This window comes from Castanea sativa, chromosome 6, assembly GCF_040712315.1.
Source record: "Castanea sativa cultivar Marrone di Chiusa Pesio chromosome 6, ASM4071231v1".
In the NCBI taxonomy this organism is placed as follows: domain Eukaryota; kingdom Viridiplantae; phylum Streptophyta; class Magnoliopsida; order Fagales; family Fagaceae; genus Castanea; species Castanea sativa.
Window position 1 is genome coordinate 5,516,539 of NC_134018.1, and position 27,812 is coordinate 5,544,350.

The 27,812-nt window shown below is 34.2% G+C and overlaps 1 long non-coding RNA gene and 2 pseudogenes across 1 annotated transcript; 2 read left to right on the forward strand and 1 right to left on the reverse strand.

Annotated features, from left to right (window-relative positions):
* Positions 1-29: 29 nt before the first annotated feature.
* LOC142638852 (uncharacterized) lies at positions 30-645 on the reverse strand. The gene is made up of 2 exons (XR_012845070.1): positions 390-645; positions 30-251 (listed from the first exon to the last, which is right to left on the reverse strand). It is a non-coding gene; the product is annotated as an uncharacterized LOC142638852 (long non-coding RNA).
* A 3,090-nt stretch (positions 646-3,735) lies between these two features.
* On the forward strand, positions 3,736-13,497 carry LOC142639334 (G-type lectin S-receptor-like serine/threonine-protein kinase B120; annotated as a pseudogene).
* Positions 13,498-17,318: 3,821 nt separating this feature from the next.
* Positions 17,319-27,589, forward strand: LOC142639335 (G-type lectin S-receptor-like serine/threonine-protein kinase At4g27290; annotated as a pseudogene).
* The last annotated feature ends 223 nt before the right edge of the window (positions 27,590-27,812 follow it).

Here is a 27,812-nt window from a genome sequence, read left to right on the forward strand (position 1 = left end):
TTGAACAATACATTTATTTCAACAACACATTTATAAAAAAAGATCCATACATTCCACAAGTAAAAAATAAAACAAGTATCTAATTCAAACTCCTTCCATACAATAATTGTTTTCAACATATACAATAACTCAAGATGTTTTATAACAATACAAAAAGTGTAGCATAATATAATTAGAACTAACGGAAGATGTCCTCATATGTCTTCAAGTAATGCCAAAAGTAAATCTTCTTAAAACCACCAATAAGAAATCTGCACAAATATAAAACCAATACTACATTAAAATCATAAAGTAAAAACATTAATTATGTTAGAAGAAACATTTCTAACAATACATTAAGAGTAGTCACACTATGTAATGTGTGTCAATTGCTAAAAGAAAGTACTAACCAAAACATGTTTTAACTTGAAGTTGAACCACCCCCATAGGTAAGAGCATCATCATAACCATTCCTCCTTAAAAAGTGAAGAATATTCTTTTGGACCTCTTCTTGCTTAGCTCGTTCCTCTTGGTCCCTAACTCGTGCCTCTTGGTCCCTAGCTCGCTCCTCTTGGTCCCTAGCTCTTGCCTCTTTGAGCTCAATGATCTCATTTTCTAACCGTTGAATATACTCCACCGAGGAATTAGATGAGGTGGTGGTTACTAGAGAAGAGGAAGGTCTCATGCCAAGTCCTTTTACAACACCGGACTTCTTCTTAAAAACCAAGTTTGAGATCTCCTCTTGTGTAAGGGGAATTGCATTAGGATCTTGACAATGATCATCTTGCACTTTGAGAATATTTTCCTATCATTTGAAAAAGAGAAAGAAACAAACAATCACAACATTAATAATACATATGTTATAGCTTTACAAACATGATAGAGATGGAATGATAAGGATGGAATGATATACATACATATGTCACTTCATCCTCATGGTGTATCCACATATTTGTATTTGGATTGAAATGAACATCTTTGAAGAAATGACAAACACTCCCAATATTCATTCACATTTGTAAGAAATGAAAAACACTCCCAATATTAGTTTAACCCACCTTATAACATCATGCAAGCCACCTGCTTGCTCCAACACAATATACCACCACAAAACCAATCACAAACATCACAAGTATAGAGTTTTACAAGTATTTAAATCAAATAAAATACTATTCATCACATCTAATCAACAATACTCATTAACATTTGCACGAAATGAAAAACACTCCCAATATTAGTTTAACCCACCTTATAACACCATGCAAGCCACCCGCTTGCTCCAACACAACATACCATCACAAACATCATAAGTATAGAGTTTTACAAGTATTTAAATCAAATAAAATACTATTCATCACATCTAATCAACAATACTCATTAACATTTGCAAGAAATGAAAAACACTTCCAATATTAGTTTAACCCACCTTATAACACTATGCAAGCCACTCGTTTGCTCCAACACAATATACCATCACAAATCCAATTTCCAACATCACACGTATAGAGATTTATAAGGCTTTCTACTAAAATTTACTTACTTTGCTCAAACTAAGCTTACAACTTTCAGAAAAAATCCAAAGTTATTGCAAACAATGTGTATTTAACTTGCAAAAGAAAAGTTAAATTTATAAATACTTCAATCTTGAAAATGATCCTCATAATAAAAAGAAGCAAAGGTACTAGGCCAGGAGTGATCAATCACTAGTTTTTGCCAAAGGTACACTTACTATTGAAATGCTTTCCTGCAGAAAGAGAAACAAAATTGAAAATTGAGCAACACAAAAAATAATCTAAAATAACTAACTAAACCATAAAACAATAATCTAGCTTTATCAAAGTGAAGACCCAAAAACATTTCACAACAATTTCAGCTAACCCAAAAAGGGTACCATCAAAGTCACCAAAATGTTAAAACAATCACCATTCCACAACCACAACCACCATTCCAGTTCACAAACAACAACAGCATAGCCCTCATCCAAAAAAATCTATACAAAATGAGAACGGTCTTTATTCAAACTTAGACAAACCGTCCCACCACAGAGAACAAATCTCAAACAGAAAATATTGACTGAATTTATTCAGTGTTTCAGCCATCAAACAGAATCATCCACTCTCCTAAGTCTAGTTCTTTCAATTTATCAGCTTAGTTAACACAGCTCCACCTTTTTGAAAACAGAATTGCTTACCCAAACAAAAAGACAAATGAGAGTCCTTTAACTATCTAATTAACAATCTAACATCATAGTCATACATCTAAACTTCCCATGTTCACTCAAGAACCAAAGAGAGATTGGATTAAAAGTGATCCTAACTCCATAAGAATTTTTTCCACATTCTATTAAAAACAAAGTTCTTAAACCTCCCTCTATCAACAACACCATTCTTGACTTCCAATTTACTAGATTACATAATACCTTCTTTAGGGCTGATTAGACCTCCATAAATGTTCTATTTCTCTGCAATAAAAGATTATATATATATATATATATATATATATATATATATATATATATATAAAGAAAAAGAAAAAGAAAACAAAACCCATTAGAGGAAACAAACAAAAACAAAACCCATTTTGAAAAGTAATGTAAATTTAAACAAAAATTCCACAATGAAAAGTAATGAAAACATCAAATCACAGAGAAAAAAGAAAAACTCACCAAGTTGTAGTTAAATCGGCGAAGGGAATCCGAATGGTCGGCCGTTGGGAGTTAAATTGGCGAAGGGAAGGTGAACAGTGAGTATTGGGAGTTGAATTGGCGAAGGGAAGGCTAATGGTCGGCGTTGGGAGTTGAATCGGCGAAGGGAAGGCGAACGGTCGGCGTTGGGAGTTGAATCAGCGAAGGGAAGGTGAACGGTAGGCGAAGGGAGGCAAAGAGTCAGTTGGGGTTGAATTGGCAACAGCGAGTTGAATCGTCGCGATTGGGAGAGAAGCGTCGCTGGAGAGTTGAATCGTCGTGATTGGGAGAGAAGCGTCGCCGGCGAGTTGAAGAGTCGCGATCGGGGCTGGTGTCTGAATCGTCGCGATTGGGAGCTGAAGTGTCGTTGGCATCTGAATCATCACGATGGACACGAAATTGGCGACGAATGGGAACCGTCGCCGATAGAAACCGCCGAATGGAAGCGTCGCCGTCTCGCCGATAGGAACCGTCGCCAATTGTGTGTTGATCTGAAGGTTCGGTGTATTTGTTCTGAAGGTTCTTTTGTGTGGGAGGCTTTTGGGAGCTAAAATAAAAGAGAGAAATGACAATGAAGAAAGGGTTAAGTGAACTAATATACTTAGGTCTTTAGCGACGAATGCCTACTTTGTCTACTTTGTCGTCGCTAAAGGTGTCAGGTTTTTATGTTTTTAGTGGCGAATGTCAATTTCTTCACTACAAAACCAAGGCTTTGTTAAGGTTTTTAGAGATAAAATTCATATTTCGTCACTAAAGCATACTTTTAGTGACGAATTGTGATATCGTCACTAAAAACATGTAAGTGCAAAACCTACAATGACGAAATATTTCGTCACTAAAATGTCAACTTTTTTCTTAAAATTCAACAAAGTACTGACAAGAAAGAGATAAAGAAAATTTTATTAGAGTACTTCAAACTCACAAACAAAGAGATTAGGCTACTACCTTGAGTGCTCACTACAATTTTTTCTCTCACACACTTTCACATCATACATCTATCCCCTTTTATAAGGTGAAGTTACAAGAGTGTCATTATTGTCATGACTCTTTGTTTCATAACAAAAAATTCTAGAATGTGGAAGACTCAAAGCAATTGTTGTAGTTTTGGGGGTGCTCTAGATTCCCTACTTCATTTGCAAAAGGACAAATTTCGGAGGTAATATTTCTCTCTCTGACCCACTTTGGAAAAGATATTGCAAGATTGTTTGAAAGAACTTCTAGAAACGAACAAAGCAACTAATAAGATGTTGAACAAGAAAAGCTGTGATGTTTAGCCATTTGATATAAAGAAAAATCATGGTGAGGAATAAAATTTGCATAATCATTTTCAAACAAGGCTAAAATATTGTTTTGGCCTCGAAAAAGGGCACCAAGTTGACTCAAGATAGTAAATTAATATAGATCCCATTAAGCAAGGCCCTGACTAACCCTCCCTCATCCATGAGCTTTTGTGAGAGAATCCTGTTAGTTTTATAAAATGTTGTGGACTAAGGGTCTATTTGGATAGAACTTATTGCTGAAAACTGAAAACACTGTAGCAAAATAATTTTTAAATATGTAAATAGTGCTGCGGGACCCACTTTTAATAAAAAATTGCTAAAAAAGTACATGTACAGTGTGCGCACTACGCGCTTGTCCCCCACAGTAGCGAGAAAAAAAAAAAAAGGGCAAAACGTGGACGTAGCAATAAGCTGCATCCAAACGCCCTTTAAGGTTCGAAACCACAGAGGCTTTCTTCTAGTGAGGTGATTATAGATCAAATATGCAAGGAGGTATCTTGGAGTGCCCCATAGGATCTAGATAATTCACAGACTTCCCATTCATGAAGGAATCGAAGGAATCCATACAAGAAGAAGTTCATCAAAGTTTTAAAGTTATTGCGAGTCGCAATAGTAAGTTATCTATTGGGAATTTAAAGTCTAGGTACAATTTTTTTTTTTTTTTAAAGACTGTGAAACACATCCTTTTCTAGTTGATTGCCTTAGTGGGAGTAGTTTACACATATAGTCCTTTTTCCTTTGCAGAGTCCTCCATAGGTTTTCACTTCATAATCATATTACAAGTCCATTTGGGAACAACTTATTTAACTGAAATTGAAAGCTTTTTGCTGAAAGTATTGCACATAAGCTAAAAAGTTGCTAAAATAGTACCGCGGGACTCATGAATAGTATCAAAAAGTGCAATTGGACCCATGAATAGTACCAAAAATAAGCTAAATGGTAGCAAAAATAAGCTAAATATTAATATAAAAAAATAGACTTTTTAAGCCAATGTCAAATGCAACCTATGTGTCTTATGCGTTCATAGTTTTATTTTATTTTATTTTGCTTTATGAGTTGGTTACTAATTGTTTATTGATTATTGATATCGATATTTTTGATCACCTAATTCAGTTGATTTGAAATCAAATAATAATTCTATTGTATAATTAACCAGTGGGTCTAAACCGAATTTAACAATTGCCCTATTCTTAGCAGAGAAATTGGAGAATAATGTGATGATAGACCAGGACATTGAAGGCCAAAGTGAAGACATGGAGGTCACATTCTTCACCCTAGCTACCATAGCCATTGCCAATGACAACTTTTCAAGTAATAGCAAGCTTGGTGAAGGTGGCTTTGGACTTGTATATAAGGTAACTCTGCAGCATGCTTTTATAAAGATCTCAAAAAGCAATTCTCACCATACTCAACTTCAATAAAAAGCAACTTCTGTATTTGAATTTTTAGGGTACACTAATAGACGAAAAAGAAATTACTGTGAAAAGAATTTCATGGAGTTCTGGACAAGGATTGAATGAGTTTAAAAATGAAGTTATACTAATCGCCAAATTGCAACATCGAAATCTTGTTAGGCTTTTGAGCTATTGCATTGAAGGAGACAAGTGATAGACCAAAAATGTATTGACCCCTTGTTATGAATTAATTGATTAATTACCCAAGTTTATTAATTAATCAAATTAACATGCAATATACATGGTAGCACAAACAAATCACCAACTAAAATATAATCTAGCAGAAAATAAAGTTAACATGGTGATTTGTTTATGAATGGGGAAAATCTCCGAGGCAAAAACCCCACTAGGTGATTTTAAGGTTACCACTCCCGAAAATTCATTATTATCACAACAAGTAGTTACAAGTAAAAGAATCCCAGTACCTTATACCAACCTTTACCCCAATACACAATTGGACTTGTTTTTCGTACAGACTTGCATGGCTTTAAAACTTGAACTTGAAACCTTGTTTCTTGAAGTATTAAACACATCCTAGATGTACCCAATTACAAGTAAATTGTGTTTTGTCAAAGGATTAGCCGATTACATAAAATGTTAATATATGTTCCTGACATGATTCACATATGTCCTAACAATGAGAAAATGCTAATCTATGAATATATGCTCAATGGAAGCTTGGATTCCTTCATTTTTGGTTTGAACTTCTCTAAAACAAATAAAGTTTACCAAACTCCATGAAAGTCTTCATTGTTATTTGAAGAAATACCAATTTCTTGTTTCATTATTCATGTTGAACTTAGTATTAACATAAATGAGAAACTTTTCAAATCAAACGAGAGCTAAAGTTTTGGGTTGGTCTATGTGCTTCAACATTATCCGTGAGATTGCATGAGGGCTTCTCTATCTTCATGAAGATTCTAAATTGAGGATTATACATAAAAACCTCAAAGCAAGCAATGTTTTACTTGATAGTAAGATGATTCCAAAAATTTCTGACTTTGGTATGGCTAGAATTCTTGGTGGAGATCAGACTGAAGGAAACACTAATAGAGTGGTTGGAGCATGGTGCTATTCTCAACATGTTTTATTGTTGACATTTTTTTAATCAAAGATGTTCATGCTTAATGATATTTTTACAGTGGTTATATGGCACTTGAATACGCAAATGGCTTATTTTCAATAAAATCTTATGTTTTTAGTTTTGGAATATTGTTGTTAGAGATAATAAGTGGAAAGAAAAATCGAGGTTGGTTCCATCCAGACCATAGTCTAAACCTTGTTGAACATGTGAGTTCTCAACAAATTTCATCCTCTATCTTACATATAATGATACAAATAATGATAGTGAATTTTTAAGATTTTAGGCATGGAAATTATGGAAAGAAGGTAGGCCTTTAAATTGATTGATACTTGCTTAGAGGACTCTGGTTGCATCTACACATTTTGTAAATTATAATCACTTCTATTCTCCAAGTATGTGGCATTAGTTTTATTTGAACTTTAAAGGTTTATAATGGCTTCTACAATACTAAATAGGTTTGAGTTTGGGCCAAAAGTTGCTCAGAGACAACTAACTTTTAATATGATCAAATTTGAGAATTTGATGATTTTTTCCCTATCTTTCCCACTATAATGAATTTTATGTGAAAATTGTTTCATTGGTAAGTAGACATCTAGGATTTTAAAATGAACATAACTTTGACCCAATTTGGATTTGAAATGAATGAGATGTAATCGTTTGAAGATGGAACACTTAATATTGAATTTGAGAATGTAGGTTGAGTAAAAAAAATCATTTGTACACAACTTATTTTGTGCCGGTTAATAACCTTTAGTTCTTAGCCCTAATGATGATCTTGATATATCAACAAAGGTTAACTAAAGTTATCTTTAATAGTTCGGAAGTTATCACAACTCAAAAATGCATAAATTTGTTTGAAAACAATACTGAAAAATGTAGAAGGTATTCTTAATTACGATAATCAAACCAGGCCTTGTAATTAGATAGCTCATCTCAAAGTTTTTTAAGCCTAGTAAAGTAAGCACTCAAAATGGACTAATATTGAGCAAGAAATGAGATTGCCTTCTAAATTTGAAAGATTCAAGGAGCATTCCTTTGTGCAAACCTCTCTTGAAGATCTAGCCACACATCTCGAGCTGTCTACATGTAAATAATCACACTGGAAACTACATCTTTAGAAATAGAATTGAGGATCCACGAGAGCACCATAGTGTTGCATACTTGCATCTTAACCAATGACTGAAAATTGGACAGTATTCATTGGTATATTGTGCCATTGACAAAACTAATTTTAGTCTTGGCCATAAAAGCCATGATCATTGAGCGAGACCAAGTTTGATAGTTTTAGACAATGAGTAACTAGCTAACAAGAACTGGAGGGATATTCTACTATTCGTAGTTGTAGGAGTAGTAATAGAATCAGAAGTTGCTGAAGCTTTAGCCATGGAAATGAAGGAAAGGTAATTCCTAAACAAGAATTCAAGGAAAACTATTCTTGAAGAAGAATTCAGAGAAAAATTAGGAAGATGAAAAAGAATTTTGAGAGTGAAATTCAGAATCTCAAAAGAGAAATTAGAAAACAGATCTAAATAATTACAAGTGCTGCTCTATTTATAAACACAAATACGGAGCCTAGGACTTGGCGGGAAAATGTAACAAACTCAACAAACTAACTAACAAGCCTATCAAAATGAAATCTAACTAACTAATTCTAGTTACAATTAATTAAAATACGACATGTGCAAAACTATTTACAACACTAATTGCATCACGTGAACGACATGTGAGCAAATAAAGGTAAAACGACTGCAGCTATAGGCTTGTACTCTAAACGACTGTAGCCTTGTTATTGATAGTTCTGACTCTTCTAAGACAAGAAACAAGAAAAAGAGAAAATAATAAAATAATAAATAAATAAAATAGAAGAAAGGGAAAGGGTGTCGGAAAAGAAATACAAGAGAAAGTCAACGTGGGGTTTGGGTTGGGGTGTTGAAGCATGTGGTGGGGAAAATAGGTAAAAGAAAAAGAGAGAGAAAAGTGAGTGGGGTTTGGTTCAAACCAATGGTTGGAAATAAGTGAGAAAAAAAAATTAAGAAAAATGATATGCTCACAAACATTTTCACAATAAATTTTAGGCGACAACTACATTTTCATCTCTACATTTTCACACGATCCCCACTTTAGTTCCTATCTTTTATTTTCACCATTTTTAGTCATTATTTAGAAAAACGCCATCTATTTTTGCCATTTCCATTGGTGCCCTAACAGCAAAGTCCTACATGATAGACGAAACTATTAAAATAATAATTATTTTGGTATTAAAAAATGCCACATCAGCATCTAAATTAAAAAAATTAATTTATTAATTTTAACTAAATAAAAAAAAAATCAAAAATTACATTAATTGAGATCTAAGTATCTTGAACAAGAACAATATGAATACAAACCCAGATCTAAGAAATCAAAATTAAAATCCAAATATCACAAACCTAGAAACACAAACACAAACCCAGCAACAGATCTTCATTGTCAACCAAACACAAAAGCAACAAACACAAACCTAGCAACTGATTTTTCTTGTCAACCAAGCACAAAAACAACAAACACAAACCCAAATATCTGTAAGAATACAAACACAAACCCAGCAATCCATCTTCAAAAAACCCAAATCCAAACACAAACCCAAATCCGACCCCACCCATCACCGGAACTAGACGACCACCAAGCCACTACCTTTCTCTGTTCACAACCACCAACAACCCGCAATTAAACCCATCTCCAGTAAACCCAAAAGATTCAGAATACCCACAAAAAAAAAAAAAAAAAAAAACCAAAAATCACATCAATCATCAAATCTCAAAAATTCCAAAACCAAACTAGAAAATTCAACCCAGCAACAACCCATTTCGCTTACCTCTAAATCCAAACGAAGAGTTGTTTATGAAGGACTCAGCAGAGAGGAAATTAGAGGGAGCAAAATCGAAGAGCGACAACAGCATGGTCGACGTGGTGGAGCGTCCATCGTGAAAACATTGGCCACCACACTATCTCTCTCTCTAATTTCTCAGATCAAAACGAAGAGTTGTGTGTTGTGTGTGTGTTCATGGCTATGGGTTGGTTTATTCATGTGCTTTTAGAAATGGGTTTCTCAGTTTAATCATGGGTTTGTGACTATGTATGGATCTGGGTTTTTATTTACTTTTATTTTTTGGCCAAACCCCATGGTCGAAACCCATGGCCACACCCATCAGTTGCTGATATTTGAACATAAACACAAGATCACAAATTCAAAATTTGAAAAGAAATAAGCACCGAGAGAGAGAAAGAGAGAGTCATGGATTTGAAAAGAAAGAAGAAAAACAAAGATACAAACACAAATAGAGTATGTAATGGATCTAGAAAGAACGAAGAAAAAGAAGTACAAAATGAGAGTGAATGAGAGTCGGCCATGGCTGGGATCGCTCAATGAGAGTGAGAGAGATATAAATAATTTACACGAGAGAGAGAGAGAGAGAGAGAGAGAGAGAGAGAGAGAGAGAGAGAGAGAGAGAGAGAGAGAGAGAGAGAGAGAGAGAGAGAGAGCATTGTGTTAGTTTTATTTTAATTTTTTGGGTTTGTGTTTTGTGTTTGTTTTCATGTTTAATTTCTTGTTCATATTTAATTTGATGTGGATCTATAGTTTAATTTTCTGTTCTTATTTTCTGGATTTGTGATTTTTGGATTTTAATTTTGTGTTCTTAGATCTAGGTTTGTGTTCTTGTTCAAGACACACTTAGATCTCAATTAATGTAATTTTCAGTTTTCATTTTTGTTTTTTATTTTTTTTATTTAGTTAAAATTAATAAATTAATTTTTTTATAATTTAGATGCTGACTTGGCATTTTTCAATGACAAAATAAAAGTTTTTATTATTATTTTAATAGTTCCGTCTAGACATGGCAAAACGGGTAAAAATTTTCTGACCCAACCCGACTTGAAAAATACTTGATCTGAACTCAATTTTTTTGACCCGAAACAAAAACGGGTTGACCCGTGACCCGACTCGAGTTTTTCGAGTTTTTTGCGGGTCAACCCGACCCTACCCGAAACCGAATCACTTTTTTAAAACTTTTTTTTTATAAAAAAAAAAGGAAAATTAAGACAATAGTAGTTTAATTGTTTATTGTGAGCTTTAAGAAAACAATTGATACATTTACATATGCAAATTAATTGAAAGATAAATGGTTAAGCATTTGTAATGAGTAAAGATTTTTAGATATCAAATAACAAAATACATGCCAAGATAATATGGTTACAGTAGAGTTAAAAATATAGATTTAAAATTTTAGACATGTATGAGAAACATTCACAATTGTAAAAATAGTGAAGCCAAAGTATCAAATTAGCATAAATTATGAATGCATAAACTTATTTTTTAACAATTTATGTCCAAAATAAACTGCTTTTCAAAATAAATTATGATATTTCCTAGAGTGTGTGTTGCTTAACAATGATATGATATTCATAAAAGAGACCATGTATAAATAAGTAAACAATCAAATTTTAATGTATATCTTAAATTGAAATAGAGTGCCAACCACAATTGATAATAGATTATAAAATTAATTTTCAAGATTGTAAATTTCTTATATGTTTTTATTCTTTATCAAATAAGTTATCCAATAAGTCATTTGTAATTTTGTTTTATATTTTGGAATGTTGATATTGTGTAGAAATAAAACATGTGTATTTGTTTTACTTATGTTTGTGTTATTTTGTTTTAGATAGCAATGTTAGGATTTGTATAATTTTAAAATTATTGAATAAGTATTAATAAGTTTAACTGAATTCATTCTTGATATAAGTGGGGTGAAGTCAAAATAATGCATTTTACATCAAATAATTTGTTGCATAACTTTCCAAATGACAAATACATGTTGTTTTATTTATAAAAAAAAAAAAAAATTCATGTGAAAATACGGATCAACCCGACCCAACCCCCCCGTTTTGTCATATCTAGTTCCATCTGCCATGTAGGACTTTGCCGTTAGGACATTGACGGAAAGGACTAAAATAGATGGCATTTTTCTAAATAGGGACTAAAAGTAGTAAAAAAAAAAAATGGACTAAAGTGGGAATCGTGTGAAAATGTAGGGATGAAAATGTGATTTTCGCCTAAATTTTATAGAACAGGTTTTGAAAGATAAGTAAAAGAATAATTTCGTTGGTAGGTTCAAATTAAAATCAATAACAATTTACCGTCTATAATTTGTTGTGAAATTGTTTTGAAAATATTTTAAACATAATACTTTTCAAAAATAAAAAATATATATAAGAACATTGATAGAAGCTTCCGTAAATATTTCTCCCTATATGAAGATAAGAACATATTTTTCATGTTTTAGCTAACCATTTTCTTTTCATCCCATCAAATTCATTATTCCAAACCCTATTTTATTTGAATATTATTTCTTCATTTATTTTTTATCATTCCCCATTTTTTAACATATTCACTTTATTTTATTACAGTTACCAAGACATAAAAGCAATAAATAATGAGTTTATTTTATGCAAGTTACTAAGATACAAAACCAATAAACAATGAGTTTAGGGAATGAATAGTGTTCCATAAAAATAGAGAGCCAAGGTTCATAAACTCATCTTTGGAATGAAATGGGTATGCTGATGCGAAAGTTTTTAGGTGTTTTTATTTATTTATTTTGGTTACCTATATTTACCAGTCATCTTATTTTATGTAATTTGCTACCAATGCTCTAAGAAATGGGACACTTGAAAAAAAAATATTTATGAAGAGAAAAATTTATGTAGAAATTGTTTATATGGCGTATTGAATTAAAAAGTTTTTTTATGTACAAAACTATATAATTAAAAATAAACTAATGTAACTTGTTTTTCTATTGAAAATTTTCAAATATTTTTCAACTGAAATTTAAGTAGATACTAAAATTGAAATTTTTATTTTTAGAATTTTATTTAATGGATAAAAACTCTAACGGCTCTCAATTTCTACGTATGGAACAAATTATTCTTTTGGTTTTGATATTCATCCTAATAAAAAATAGATAAATGTACCAAAAATGCATTCTACACCTTTTCAAATCAGATACAAAATTTCATTGAGCATAATTGTTTTTTAGTAAAAATTTTCAGCATCCTATTAAATGTAATTTTCTAAAAAAAAAAAAAAAAATACATTCTAAAAAATGCTTTAAAAAAAATATATACATATATATATATATATATATATATATATATATCTTCTGTACTATTTTTTGTTCCATTTTACATTCACCAATCACAATTTTTCATATATATTTTTTATTATCCTTATAAAATAACAACATGAAAAATTGTAATCGGTGAAATGTATAGTATAACAAAAACGATGGAAAAGATTTGTATTCCTCGCCTTTCCATTCGTTTCTCAACCTTTCACATTGGGAGATTCGTGACCATGTCAGACTACCAAAAATATTGTGACATCTGCAAAAGGAAATAACCGTACAACAAATTTTGTTGATAAAAAAATTTAGAATTTTCTAATTAAGAATCCAGTCAGTATTATTAACACTGACTGGATTCTTCGAAAATTCTAAATTTTATACCGTATTTAAGTGTTGCCAATGTTCCATAGCTGCAAGATTCACAACAAAGAGAGCGATCAATGTTGACTCAATAGCAAGGACTTGTACTCCCTTGAGGCGAGCAAAAAAGGGGTTCAATATTCAAACGATTGGACATCATGAGATGCTCTTTTCCTTCGACACTAATGAGGAGGTTGACAGAATCCTAAGTAGTGAATCATGGAGCTTCGACAAGCACTTGGTGGTCATGCAATGCTATGATCATGATTTACCGTTTCAAGATATCAAGTTTGAAAGGACCACCTTCTGGGTGCAAGTCCAGGGACTCCCAATTAAGTATATGACCATTGCAGCAACGGAAAAAATATGTGGAGTCATGGGAGAGGTTATCAGTCAATTGGAGTCGAAGTATGAAAGACTACCCAATCTTTGTTATTGGTGTGGCCAGCTCACACATGACGATCATGAATTTGAGCTTTGGATTGAAAGTTAAGGGACCCTTAAGAGCGATCAGAGGGAGTTCGGGCCTAGCCTGCGAGCACAGCCATTTGTGGCTTCGAAAAAACATACGGTTTCTGTGCCAAGTTTTTACTCGACCATAAAGAAAACTCACCTCGGCAAAGATGGCAATCCTATGGAGGAAGACAGACCAGTTCAGCCCCAACAGTCAGTTCCGTCCACCACGCCAGAGAAAGAATCACAGGTTGATATCCATTATAGGCCCAGAGTTATTTTACAATCAATGCGCAACGGTCACAGCGAAGTAAATCCCATTAAAGTTGCAATCTCGAATATTATGCAAGCATATAATTCCATGGTTAATGACTTTCCAAAAGAGTCCAATAGTGTAGAGGAGTCCAATAATGCTGAAACAATGCTACCTGAGGAAGCTTACACGTCTGAGGTGTCAAGAAAGGAAACACAACATGATGAGGAGTCTAGGTCACATAAGGGAATTAATTGGGGGAGTTCAATTCAGGGGAATAACATAAAAATTCCCCATGTGCCGGCTAGGGCTTCAACGCATGCAAGACGTGTCCTCCCTTCTTGGACACGCAGATGTAGGCCGGCCACTCAAAATAAAAAAACACCAATAACAAAATCATAGGGAAGAAAAGAGAGCATGTGGATTCAAGTGACTGTGTGTAGTTGCTTTCAAAGCGCATTAAGATTTCACAAAATGTTGAGGCAGCATCTATTATATTGGCGGAGGTTGATCATCAGCTCCGCTAAGAGCAATGAGTTGTCTAGTTTGGAACTGTCATGGGCTTAGGAACCTACGTACAGGGAGAGAGCTTGTGGAGATCACATGAGCAAAAGATCCCTCTGTAGTGTTTGTGGCTGAGGCACTTATAGATGATGCAAGGCTGGAGATTATACAAAGAAGCATTGAACACAATCATCGATGGGTGGTTCCAAGGGAAGGTAGAGGTGATGGTTTGGCTTTGTTTTGGAAGTCTTCGATAAAACTAGCGGTAGTAGGATCATGCAAGTATTACATTAATGCAATCATAGATAGGGGTTCAGAAAACGAATGGCGTTTAACCGGATTTTATGGTGACCCTGAAAAGGCAACAAGGTCAGAAGCGTGAGAGAAGCTCAGGTATCTCAATTCCCAATATGAAATTCCATGGTTATGTGTTGAGGATTTTAATGAGATAATCAGACAAGATGAAAAGGTGGGAGGAGCACTAAGGCCCCATAATCAAATGCAAATGTTCAAAGAAGTTTTAGATGAGTGCAGATTTATGGATTTGGGTTATGTAGGACCTAAATTCACATGGGCTAGACATTTTGATAATGGAAACTCAATATGGGAGAGATTAGACCAAGGTTTGGCCACAAATAATTGGTTTTTAAAATTTCCTGGCATAAGGGTTCACCATTTACGGTGTGATTCTTCAAATCACTCTCCAATCCTCATTGTGTTTTCGGGTTTGAATCCCCCTAAAAGGAAAAAAATTATTTCGGTTTGAAGAAATGTGGTTGTCGAATCCTGGTTGTTCTGAAATTGTCCAAGCCATGTGGAATAGGTGTGAAACCGAACCTGTGGGGTAGAGTTGAAAAGTGTGGTAGGGATTTGAGTTGGTGGAATATGCATGTGTTTGGGAATGTGCGAAGGGAGTTGGAAAAATTGAGAAAGCTACTCCCCAAGGCCGAAGAAGAAGCAATCCTAAGGGGTGACAATACTAGGGTTCGGCAATTAAAAAATGAAATTGAAGAGTGGCGCGATAAGGAGGCTACAATGTGGGCACAGAGATCAAGACTATTATGGGCAAGGCAAGGGGATAAAAATTTGAAGTACTTTTATAGCTGTGCTACGAAAAGATTTCAAAAAAATTTGATAGAGGGCCTGAGAGATGAAAAGGGCTTTTGGAAAACCAACCCGGAAGACATTTTAGAAATTCTTGTGAGCTACTATCAATCACTATTCACCTCTACGGGTTAAATGAATTCTTCAAGGGTGTGGGAGTGTGTGCCAAGAGTGATTACTGATGAGATGAATGCCTTATTAAGTTGAAAATTTGAAGCACATGAAGTGGAAGTGGCCTTACAACAAATGGCACCTCTCAAAGCCCTTGGTCCGAATGGAATGCCACCATTATTCTACCAACACTTTTGGGGTACGATTAATCATGATGTTACTTCCTCCATCCTCATGTGGCTAAACTCAGGTACATTGCCCCAATCCCTTAATCATACTTTTATCACACTGATCCCTAAAATTAGCTCCCTTGAACATGCCCACCAATTTTGCCTTATTAGCTTTTGTAACGTGTTGTATAAAATTTTCTCAAAAGTTTTTGCCAACCGTTTAAAATTTTTTTTACCTTCCATCATTATAGAACACCAATCTGCCTTTACCAAAGATAGACTAATTTTTGATAATATAATGGTGGCATTTGAGACTTTACATTGTTTGCAATGATATAAATCTCGTTCCCATGGTTATATGGTAGTAAAACTTGATATGAGTGAGTCATATGATAGGGTGGAATGACCTTTTTTTGAAGGCATTATGAGGAGGATGGGGTTCACTGAAGGATGGATACATTTGGTTATGCTGTGTGTAAAAATTGTTACTTATTTAGTGTTGGTGAATGGAGAACCCTGTGGCATGATTCACCCAATAAGGGGTATTAGGCAAGGCGACCCTATTTCCACTTTCTTGTTTTTTTCTTTGTACTGAAGGGTTGAGTGGGTTGATCAAAAAAGCAGAAAGGAATGGGGATATCCATGGCTTTTCCCTATGTAGAAGAGGCCCAAAACTAACACATTTGCTTTTTACAGATGATAGTCTTCTTTTTTGCAGGGCAACAATGGAGGAGTGTGGCAAGGTGTTGGATATCTTGAATGGCTATGAAGATGCTTCTAGCCAAAAAATAAACAAGAGAAAAACTTCACTATTCTTTAGCAAAGCAACTGATGGTGCAGTAAAGGACCAAATAAAAGAATCCTGGGGTGTACCAGAAATTATGCAATATGAGAAATACTTGGGTCTACCATCCTTTGTGTGGAGAGGAAAAAAGCAAGTTTCAACTTCATTAAGGAGTGGGTGTGGCGGAAAATTTAAGGATGGGAAGGGAAATTACTCTCACAAGTAGGAAGGGAGGTGTTAATAAAGTTAGTCATCCATGCTATCCTCACATATACTATGGGATGTTTTAAAATTCCAATAGGTCTATGTAATGAGATTGAGGCCATGATTAACAAGTTTTAGTAGGGACAAAGAGGTGATTGAAGGAAGTCCATTGAGTTAAATGGGATGACTTGACCAAGGCCAAAGGAGTGGGTGGCAGGGGCTTTAGAGATTTAGCAAAGTTCAATGACTCATTACTAGCAAAGCAAGTGTGGCGCGTGTTGCATAATCAAAACTCCCTATTCTACAAAGTTTTCAAGGCTCGGTTTTTTCCAAATACAACTATTATGGAGGCCAAGGATTCAGGAATGAGATCTTATGCTTGGAGGAGTATACTTATAGGGAGGGATGTTATTCAAAGGGGGGCTTGTTGGAGAGTTGGTGATGGAAAAAAAAAAATCAAAATATGGCAAGACCATTTGCTGCCAAAGAAGCACCCTCCACTTGTGTCACCCTATCCAGTGGTAGAATTTGAAAATGCTATGATGGATATCCTTATCGACCCAAGTAGTAGGCGGTGGAATGTAGAAATGATAGACGGGCTATTCAACACAAAGGAAGAAAATCTGATTAAGCCAATTCCATTAAGCCGTGAAGCATCAGAGGACGTACTATTCTAGCCTCACTCAAGCAAAGAACAATATACTTGCAAGACTGGGTACAGGTTCTTAAAAATGGAAGAGGAGGTGAATAGTGAATCAAAGATGACCATTAACAATGAGAAGCAGCTGTGGAGAGGAGTGTCTAGAATTGGACTCGGTGTGGTCAGATATGGAGCTATGGAGTGTGCGTGGTTCAGCTTAATTCATGACTTTCAAAGAGCTATTATCGTGGTTCATCAAGAACAACCATCAGCTCGAGCTCTTCACAGTCACGGCTTGGAAAATTTGGAACCAGTAGAATCAGGTACGCCTCAATCAGCCCGCAGATTCACTTCATCAGCTTCCTCACCTCTCAAAGACTTGGCTAGCTGATTACTAAGCTAGGCAAGTGAGTCCAGCTACACCAATACAGCAACCTCGTCGTCCTAGAAATCATTAGAGGCCACCACCATCAGAGCTCTTCAAAATAAACTTTGATGGAGCTGTCTTCCCACGTGATAAAAAATCAGGCATAGGTGTTGTTGTTAGAGATCATAGAGGCTTAGTGATTGCATCCTGCTTAAAGCTGGTTCACCAGGAATCATGCAGTGCTGACATTGAGGCGATGACTAAGGTTGGGCTCTTTCCTTTGCACTGGATGTGGGAGTGAAATGGGCTTTATTGGAGGGTGACTCATTGACTGTCATTAAAGGGCTAATGGAGGAAAAAAGCCTGCTAGTACCTCTGGGTTTGCTCATTGAGGACGCCGAACAGTTGGCTCAACACTTTGATGAATTACTTTACTCTCATGTAAAGAGGAAATGTAACACTTTAGCTCATAGTTTGGCTAGATATACCACGGTTTCACGATGGAGGATATTCCTCCACAGTTTCACGATGTACTTCAAGCCGATTTATTAGGCTCATCTAAATAAAAGTAGGTTTCGTGTCTTCCCCCTCAAAAAAGAAAAAGAAAAAGTTTGACTCAATGCATGACCTATGGTATTTTATCTAGTCTTTACTCATTTTAATGGGGGTCTAAATTTAACATGTTGGTTAACAGCTCTAAGAAAAGAGAGCACTGGACATCTTTGCTTATGTATACTTGAATTCCAGTTTGCTATTTTTCTACTTTGTATTACCAAGTGCTGGGTACAGCATTACTCAAAACCAATCCCTTAGTGATGGCACAACATTGGTCTCTAAAGATGGAAGCTTTGTCCTGGGGTTCTTCAGTCCAGGTAACTCCACTAACTGTTACTTAGGAATTTGGTACAACAATATCCCAGTTAAAACAGTTGTTTGGGTAGCAAACCGGTGCAATCCAATCACAGACTTGTTTGGAGTGTTAATGGCAAACAGTGAAGGTAGTCTTGTTCTTCTCAACAAGAATAGGACAGTTGCTTGGTCGGTGAATTCAACAAATGAAGCCAGGAATCCGATAGCAGAGCTTTTAGATTTTGGAAATCTAGTATTAAGAGATGAGAATGATGAAAACCCAGAAAACTATTCGTGGCAAAGCTTTGATTATCCTTCTGATACTTGGCTTTCAGGGATGAAGCTTGGATGGGACCTAAGGACTGGTCTGGAACGGCACCTAGTTGCATGGAAGAGTCCAGATGATCCATCTCCAGGAGAACTGAGTTGGGGGATTGAACTTCATGTAGGAAATTTCCACAAATTCCTAAACCTGTGAGAAACAAAAAATAGAAAAAAAAACACACGCTAAAGAAAAATAATTACACGCACAAAACAGTATTTACGTGGTTCAGCAATTTGCCTACGTCCACAGAGTTGCAGAGATTTCACTATTATCAGGGAAAAAATATAAAGTGCGGCTACATACTATTTTCTCTCTCTCTCAAGAACGACAATTACAACAACCGACCAAAAAACCCTGTTCTACATCCTCTGCTCCATGGACTAAGCTTCATAAAATCTCCCATTAAAAACCACGCAACATTATTCGGGTCGGGTCCGGTCGTCAACCGGATCAAACATAAATTAGGCTCCACAAAGCCCAACACTTCATAACTCCCCAGAGATAGTCATGAAGAAAGGCTCTGAAATTTACTTCCGGACTAACCCATGGAATGGCATTGGTTTCACTGGTATACCAGATTTAAAGGAAAACTAGGTTTACAACTTCAATTTTATCTCCAACAAGGATGAGGTATACTTCATATTCCACAATATTAAGAAGTCTCTAATCTCAAGGGTAGTTTTGAACCCAACTCGCAACTTGTATGAGCGCTACGTGTGGGTTGAAGCAGAAAAAATATGGAGCCTGTACTTTACTTTGCCAAAAGACACATATGACAGTTATAATTTATGTGGTGCTTATGGCAATTGTATCATTGATGACTCACATGTCTGTCAATGTGTACAAGGATTCAAGCCTAAGTCATTAGAAACATGGAACCCAGAAGAGTGGTCTAAGGGATGTGTACACAGTACGCAATTGAGCTGCGAGGATAAAGATAAAATTGGTTTCGTTAAATTGGTCGGGTACAAAATACCACGTATTCTTGGTTGAATGAAAGTATGAATCTTAACGAATGCAGAGACAGATGTTTGAACAATTGTTCCTGTATGGCTTATACAAAACTGGATGTTAGAAATAGTGGAAGTGGCTGAGCTATCTGGTATGGGGATCTAATTGATATTTGACTGATTTCAGCTACCGGACAGAATTCTAATGGGCAAGATGTATATATTTGAATGCCTGCAAAGCAAGGTATGGGCCTATGATCTTTGTTGCTCTTGAATTCCTATATATTTCGATGAGGCCTTAATATTTGTTCCTTTTATACTCGTATGGGCCTGAATATTTGTAGACATGGCAATATGGGTCAGAAAATTCTGACCCGACCCGGCCTAAAAAATACTTGACTCGAACTCGTTTTTTTGACCCGAAACAAAAATGGGTTGAGCTGTGACCCAACCTGATTTTTTATGGGTCAACCCAACTCGACCCGGATAACCCGTGACTTGACCCATTAAAAAAAATTCGCTAAAAAAATATTTAAATTATGCATTGATACTAAGTGCATAAAACACCTAAATACTTCATATAATCATATAAAATTATAAACTAATAAAATATTAAATCAATTGTCATGTCATGACAATTGACAACTCACAAGTATAGCACCTTATACCAACAGGTCCATCCGTCCAACACATTACACAATGATAACATTGACAAGGCTTTGGCTGTCTCACAAACATTCAAAAAAAAAAAAAATCTCATTCAATGGCCATTGGTCAATGGTCATTGGTCAATGCTTGCTAGCGCCTAGCTGTAGCCTGTAGTCCATTTTGAATTTTCCAAAGCCAAACAAAGACAATAAAAGTTGTGTGGAAGCTACCTGAGAATGTGGAAGCTACATTGTGTACTAAAAGTTGGTTATATGGATTTTAAGGTAATTTTTTTTTTTTTTATAGTCATAATTATACAATTTTTATTCTTTATTGATTTGCTTTCATGGTACATTAAGTTATATTAAAATATTGTATTGTAGATGAAGATACTGACGAAATTGGCCAACTTGAGTTACAATTTGCAAGTATGAATATTTGCAGTGCTGAATCTATTACCAACATTAAGTAGATTAAGATTGAGGTGTAATTTTTATAAAATATTTACTTATTCTTCTTTCCTTAATATGTTATGTTTATTTTTAATTTTTTTTATTTAGTTTATTTTTCTAAATAATTTAACTTTACTATTATTTTAAATGCAACAGGAACATGTGCACTTAAGAAAACCAATAACTTGTTACTTTGCTGGCTTACTTGTTTTGTTTGTTTTAAGATCTATCTTTTTTTGAAAATGTAAACTTATAATTATATGTATTTTGACAATTAACTATTAACATTGAAGACTTTTTCCATCATGAATTTATGATTATAAATAATTTGTGTTATGCTCAAAACTGTCAGAATTGGAAGAATATTAAAAAGTGGCATTAAATGCAATTCATTTTCTTAATTGATTTTATTCATTCTCTCTAAACAGATTGTCATTGATTTGTTTTTGTGATTGAAAAAAAAAAAAAAACTTGTTTGGAAAATATGGTCAACCCTACCTGAACTGCAACCCAATTGACCCGACCCGAACCCGACCCGACCCACTCGTTTTGCCATATCTAAATATATATAACCGAAGCCTTTGAAACTCTCACAATTTTTCACGTCAGTACAATATTTAAATAAAATTATCATTTTATTTAAATAAAATTATTTTTATTTATTCCACATTTAACAAGAAGTGAAACTCTATCTTTTTAACAAATCCAATTTAAACTCAAACTCATCATTTTTTTTAAACAAAATTATTTTTGTTTAATCAAAACTTAACAAAGAGTGAAACTCTATCTTTCTAACAAGTTCAATTTAAACTCAAACTCAAACTTTGATATTATTATTATTATTATTATTTCTCTACTTCACTAACGTGATATTTTATAATAGGATACAAACTTATAGCCATAGATTATTTTTTTAAATGCAACTTAATCTTTTTCTTATATTTTTCTATTTTTTAGTCATATATATTTTTTTTGTTTCAATGATTTCTAAGTCATGAATAATTTGATTTTTTAATTTTTTTGGTCTTTCAGAAGTTTTAACATCTGAATTTTTAAGTTATTTTTTGCAGTATATGAAATTGTCTAACAAATTTTTTGTAAGCTATTACACTTTCAAGCAATGGCTTCTTTATCAAATTGTAACACAAATTGAAGCCTACAAAAGCAAATTATATAATAATGTAATTTCTTAATTAATTTAAAATTTTATAAAAATTATTTTAGTTTAACTCACAAATATTTAGCGACTAGATGGATTAAAGTCTGTTCCAATAGTTGCATCTAAGATATTTTTGCTTTTCCGTTGCCAAGTCAACCAGGAAGATGAAGGTGATAGTGGTGGTGGTGGTTTCCATGGCAATTGCCGTTGTTTTTGGACTGCTCTTGAGACCCCACTACATCTGCAAGAGGACAAACTTTAAAGGTAATATCACTTTCTCTGACCCACTTAGAAAAAGATATTGCAAGATTGTTTAATTGAACTTCTAGAAATGTACAGAGCAGCTTGTTAATAAAAAGATGAACAAGAAAAGCCGTGATGTATTGCCATTTCATCTCATCTAAATAAAGAACCATTGTATGGATGAAAATCTACATAACTGTTTTGTGCAAACATGAATCTTTTGTGCTCTTTAAGTTAATCAGTTAGGAAATTATTTTAAGAAAATTTTGATACTATTTTAATGAAAAATATAAAATATTGTCAAAAAATTTAATTGAAAATTTTTACTCCATAAAAAAATTTTAAAAAATTTTTTGACAATTTTTTGAGTATTGTCTATAAAAAAAATTTAAAAAATAAAATATAAATTAATACTTTTAAACCGTTCAATAAATATGTTTCTTTCTAAAATGTGAACCTTTTTTATCCTCGAGACTCAACAATTATTAGCAGCGGCAAATTCGCAATAAACCACGGGTCATACTTGACTCGATTCCCTAGGAGACCTATGGCAAATTCTATTTCTGGACAATAACCTCTGTTTTTTTTTTGCTGGACATTTACCCAATTGGACTTTTGTTCACTTTTAATTAAATTTATGTTGACTCATAAATGCTCGGTCAACCATTATGGCTGCCATGTAGGTTTCAATTTCATACATGTTCCGTCAGTTTTTCACTGAATTATCTGTACACTTCATAAGGATTCCTTCGTGACACGTGTCTGGTAATTGATTTATTTTTTTATTATGAAAACAAATGCCCCTCGCATGCGTTTGGTTTGTGCCCCATAACCAATCTTCTGGTTTAGCCGTATTGCGAGGGGTACCTGTATTTGTGAGGTTTTCAAAAGTGTTAGTTTTTTTTTTTTTTTGTGGTAATATTTCATTTTTTATAACCAGTTTTAATGCTTCAAATTGACAGGTTAAAAATCAATTTTTGATCTCAACCTTTGAATAAACAAACATTTAAAAGTGAAAACTTAAAAAGTTATAAGTTAAAAAAAAAAATAATAAAAAAACCCTCCATAGAATACTAGTATGTCTATTCCTTATTTTTTATGGAGATGTAATCCTTCCCACCGAGAAAATAATTCCTTATCTACTAAGAAAAATTATTTATTATGTATTGAGAAATGTATTCCTTGTGTACTAAGAAATAAGTGAAAAATAAGTAATAGAGCTTTATGAATAGACAATACAACAAAGAGTTATGTGGCTTTGGCCCAAGGGTACTCCAACATGTCAAGAGACTTTGGATTAGTTGAAGAGTGCCACAATTAATAAGAAGATGAGACATCTCTATAGTAATTTGTATTTGTGGATTGGTATATGTTTTTGGTGAGAGAGTTTTTCTCAGTTGGTTATGAGGCTTTGTTGTGCCTTGTTAATGATTGAGTACCTCGTTGCTTTTGGTTACGAGGCTTTGTTGTGCCTTATTTATGATTGAGTACCTCGTTGCTTTGTTTTGTTCGGTTAGAAATGCATAGTTTTAATTTCTTATGCATAATGTGAACCCATCTTACTCTTAGCAGAGAAAATGAAGAACAATGAGATGATAGACCAACACATTGAAGGCCAAAGTGAAGACTTAGAGAAAAGAGCTCCCATTCTTTAGCCTGGCTACCATAATTAATGCCACTAACAACTTTTCAAACAATAACAAGCTCGGTGAGGGTGGCTTCAGACCTGTATATAAGGTAACGCTATAAAATTCTTTTAAAGAAACCTAAAAGAAGTAGTGATCATCATATTCAATATCAATATAATCTATTTAAAAATGTGAATTTTTAGGGCACACTAACAGACGAAAAAGAAATTGCTATGAAAAGGCTTTCACAAAGTTCTAAACAAGGATTGAATGAATTTAAAAATGAAGTTATATTGATTGCCAAATTGCAACACCGAAATCTTGTTAGGCTTTTGGGTTATTGCATTGAAGGAGATGAGAAAATGCTAATCTATGCATATATGCTCAACAGAAGCTTGGACTTCTTCATTTTTGGTTTGAATTTTTCCCAAGCTTCATGAATTTTTTTTTATTTAAATAAACTTCAAATTCTTTTTTTATTGTTCAAGTTGGACTAATTATTAACATAAATGAGAAACATCCAGATCAAAGGAAAGCTAATGTTTTAGGTTGGTCTATGCGCTTCAACATTATCTATGGGATTGCGCGGGGACTTCTCTATCTTCATGAAGATTCTAGTTTGAGGATTATACATAAAGATCTCAAAGCAAGTAATGTTTTACTAGATAGTAAGATGAACCCAAAAATTTCTGACTTCGGCATGGCAAGAATCTTTGGTGGAGATCAAGCTAAAGGAAATACAAATAGAGTGGTTGGAACATAGTAAGTATTCTTAACATGTTCTATTATTGACACTTTTTTTTTCCAATAAAAGAGTTTTATTCTTAATGATGTTTTGCAGTGGATATATGGCACCCAAATATGCTATTGATGGCTTATTTTCAGTAAAATTTGATGTCTTTAGCTTTGGAATATTGTTGTTGGAGATATTAAGTGGAAAGAAAAATCGATGGTCTTTCCATCAAGACCATAGTCTAAACTTTGTTGGACAAGTGAGTTCACATAAGATTTGACTCTCTACTTTTCATATAATGTTACAAATAATGATGGTAAATTTTGAAACGTTTCAAGCATGGAAATTATGGAAAGAAAGGATGCCTTTGAAACTAATATTTGATACTTGCTTAGAGGATCGGAAATTGAACGTTGCCTCCATATTAGTTTCTTATGTTTGCAACAACATCATGAGGATTGGCCTAACATGTCATCTGTGGTTATGATGTTGCATAGTGAAAGTCCATTACCAAAACCCAAAGACCCTGGTTTCTTTGCAGGAAAAAAATCGTCAGTATCAAGTAAGAACCAATCTAAAAGCTCGGATTTGTGTTAAAAACACAAGAGCTGTTTAGACCCTAAATTAAAAATTACGGCTTTGTTGATTTTACTCCAACTTAAACTAAGTGCAGAATAGAGTAAATGTGAGCGAACAAACAATACAACTACTCTAAGTCATATTCATTAAAACACAGTAGTAAAATGAAAGCTAAAAGAGTAGGGAAGAGAGATACAAATGTTGGAAAATTTGGTTTTGTATCTCATACAAAACACATAGCGGAAGCAACAAATATGGATCTATTTCATTCATGATTGATAACATGCACTATATAAATTTCAGAATTTAAGAACAAGATAGCGTACCTTGGTATGGTGAAATTCAAAACAAAAGATTAGAAGTACTTGGGAATACTTTTAATCTTTATACCAATTCCACTTTATGTCTAAGAAGTGTGGTCTCTCAATCAGTTTCCAAGGGAGAATAATTGAGTGACTTCACTCACACATACACACCATTTCACAATGATGTCTCTCTTTTTCTAATAAAAAATTCTGTATGTTTTTCCCTTTATAACTAACTGATTATCTAATTGAGTTGGCCTATTAGGTCTTTCCAATTAGGCTTTAGTGTGTGGCTTGGAGTGGGACCAAAAGGGAACAAATAAGACTCTAGCTCCAATGAGCCTTGGGCTTTTCTGTCAACTCTTGACAAGTCCAAAGTTACCATTAATTATATTTAATACTACTATATAAATATAATTGCACTCTAGGCCTTATTGATAAATGATATCCCAATACTCTAATGATATCATTTGACCCCTCCATGAAATATCCATAGTGAACAAAGTCATAATAAACTGTCACTTTGTAAACAACTATTTTATCCTTGAGTACCCGGTTTAATCTTTTAGTTATTCACATTTATTGAAATCTAATTTCAATAAATATAAGTTTTAGTAACTCCTTACTAAAGTGGGCGCCCTGAATAACCGTTTCCCATTAAACTTATCTCAATGGGATATTTCGTGTCTCAACATACTGAGGTTTTGACCGTGAATATTAGATCCCACTTCTGATATATCAAAGTAACTTACATTTCATGATCAAGTTCACTACCCTTTCAGGATTAAGAGTCTATGAAATTAGAAGTCGTGAGATTAATTATTCAGGTGATAGTTGTTAATTGAATAATTAATCTCACAGCGGTCTAGTTCAATATGTCTTAACTCTTAAGACATATCAACACATCAACCAGAAGTCTCCACTTCCATGATCAGGACAAATCATCTTAGCTGATGTGTTATAGTCTTCGCAGATAAAATGCCCAATTTCATCACTGACTACGAACTACATTTTGAGCTTACAAGGAACTTGTAATTTACATATTCTGTGACTTTTCGCATAAATCATATACAATGCATCTCATGAACTATGATAATGTCCCATTGGTTCATTTATCAATAGTCTCATATAATTAAACAATTTAATTATTTATGGCATGCCAATAAATTGGATTTTTAGGGCATGAACCCCAACAGCAAACACAAGATAACACTCCGATGTGTTATCGAAGAGGAAACCAAAGAACTCAGCAGAAAACCTCTCCGCCGCCCTCCAAGCGGTAAATCGATCCATTAGACAATAAGTTGGAATACACGAATAGCAAAAGACCCTTCAAGCCAAGTCTACCCAGTGCACCTAAGCCTTCCAAGCTCCTACTCCAATAAGGCTTCTCGGAACTGTGTCTTGTCTAGCTTTCTAGATCCCGCAATGCACCCGATTGCATCTGCCAAAACTTGGCTTCTTCTAATACTTCCCAACAGCACCAAAACCTCACTGGACACTCAGTATGGGTGTGGTAAGTGTTTGGGGTATCAACCTCTCAAGGATTTAGAAATGAAGAGGTAGGAGTAGACGAAAACCATAATGGATGGTGTAGAGAATTGTGGGTATGATAATCTCACACTCTCAAGGATTTGAGGCTAGGATTTTCTCTCTGAAAAGCTCTCTACTCAATATATGGGTAATGATGGTATATATAGTGTGTATGAGGATGTAGTGGAGCAGATAGGAAAAAATAGCAAAACAGACTGTTTCACAGGTATTTCACAGGAAGGCCTTACCCGTGAGACACTTGTGAAAACCAACTGTCACCATCTGTCATGACTCTTCGCATTCCAGTCATGTGTTGGGCACATGCCTTACTTCGCGGGATGGCTAGTCGCGAGCAACTCGCGAAAACTCCTTTTGTCTTCAAAAGATGCCTTTGAGTCTTCACACACACTCTCTCTCTCACATAACCCTTACAAATAAATCCCACATAAAATACAGGGTACAAAAGATTGAACAAAATTACAATCAAATTTGGCATGGAATTAAAGCCAACATAAAATAGTTGTAAATTACAACTTTACACAATCATCCTTAGCCAATGAAGTTACTATTACGTTGTTAAAGGCTCGATAGTCAAACATTATGCCAATTGCATTATATTGCATGGAGAAGGAAAGATCACTCCTAAATGCAGCCGTGATCTTATATATGATACCACCAGATGCACCTTGGTACTTCCATCCGCTAAACAATCCTATGATTGTTATTCTTCATTTGTTCACTATATAAGCTATATTCCCCTAAGTATGTGATATTTGTCTTATTTGAACCTTGCAAATTAAGGGTCTTGTTAACA